The sequence below is a fragment of the Rhinoderma darwinii genome, assembly GCF_050947455.1.
Source record: "Rhinoderma darwinii isolate aRhiDar2 chromosome 3 unlocalized genomic scaffold, aRhiDar2.hap1 SUPER_3_unloc_16, whole genome shotgun sequence".
Taxonomy (NCBI): Eukaryota; Metazoa; Chordata; class Amphibia; order Anura; family Rhinodermatidae; genus Rhinoderma; species Rhinoderma darwinii.
The window spans coordinates 320,619-322,053 of NW_027461741.1; positions in this window are offsets into that span (position 1 = coordinate 320,619).

Here is a 1,435-nt window from a genome sequence, read left to right on the forward strand (position 1 = left end):
GATTCCGCTACCTGGTTTAGCCCCATGTGACCCTTGATGACACAGTGGGTTCCCACCATCCTCTGTAGGCCCTATGACAGTCTCTCTATCCACAGGCCCCGTTACAACATTCAGTAGATAAATGTTCCAGATACATTATCAATTGATGGGTATGTTTGCTTTTTTATATGAAAATACAGTATCACCATTTTGAATTGGTTATTGTACTCCTTTACTGTTACACTAGATTCTATTGCAAGATGCACGGTAATTTTAACAAATTTGTGGGGCTCGTGGCCAAGATTTAAAAGGCAAGTTGGCCCACACCCAGAAGATGTTCATACCACCCCTGTTATCCCACAAAACATCTCTTAAGGGTTTATGCAAATGTGACCCAAAATAGGTGTTTATGGGAGGGTCTGTGGGTGTTCCTGGGTGGATCGAGGTAGGGCTTAAAATTTCCCTTGAATGGTGATACAAATTTTAGGAGATCTCCACCCAGGACAACAGCCTCAAAAGCTCCATGTAGTGTGTCAGCCACAAATGTCCCTCAGAGACCGCCATAGACCACCCCCAGAGTGCCTGCCACTGATCTCCCACCAGAGTGCTTGTTACAGATCCTTACCCAAGCGGCCCCCCTCAGATAAGCGTATACCGCAATCAGACAGTGTATACAGCAGTCAGATAACATCACATAGCCCCAACATACATATTACATACACTGCCCAGGTGAATAGTGCCATACAGTATATCCCTTTACTGATCTGTGATGTTGCTGGCTGTGTGAGGTGTCCAGGGATTAGGCTACCATGATGATCTATGACTGCGGGGGCAGGGACGGAGGTCACATTGGGGGTAGATACTACATACTCTACACAATTGTGGCTGTACTTCTATTGGGCAGATTCTTCAACTATAACGCTGGCGTGCTCATCGGTAGTCCTCTATTCTCATTCTCCAGAAACAGCGCCACTTCTGTCCATGGATGTGTATGGTATTACATTCGAGTGAATAGAGTTGAACTAATTGCAAGACTGCACACAGTCCATGGTCAAGAGTGGCGATAACCCGTTTAAAGCATTTTTTAAATAAATATATACGGCTGTCTTTCCTCCTTTACAAATTGTGACCCCTCAGCTCAATTGCGACTTGGAAACATATCGCTTTTATTGAGATAGGAATATTTATTATGTTTCATTCTTACAGTTTGTTCCTATACATAACAGATGAATTCACTGGTGTGGCACATTAATAAGCTGTGCTCTATTGTAATATTTGCTTCTCTGCACTGGCAGTAAGCCCAAGAACCAGCCCAAGTCCTACCAGTCATATTGTGCCCTCTAGTGCTTCAAAGCGGGTCTACATTTTAAAAAAACCCTGAGCTTTAGGCCTTATTCAGACGAACATGAGGAAGCTCAGATGTGAATAACGGCCATTTTTCACATCTGAGTTTCCC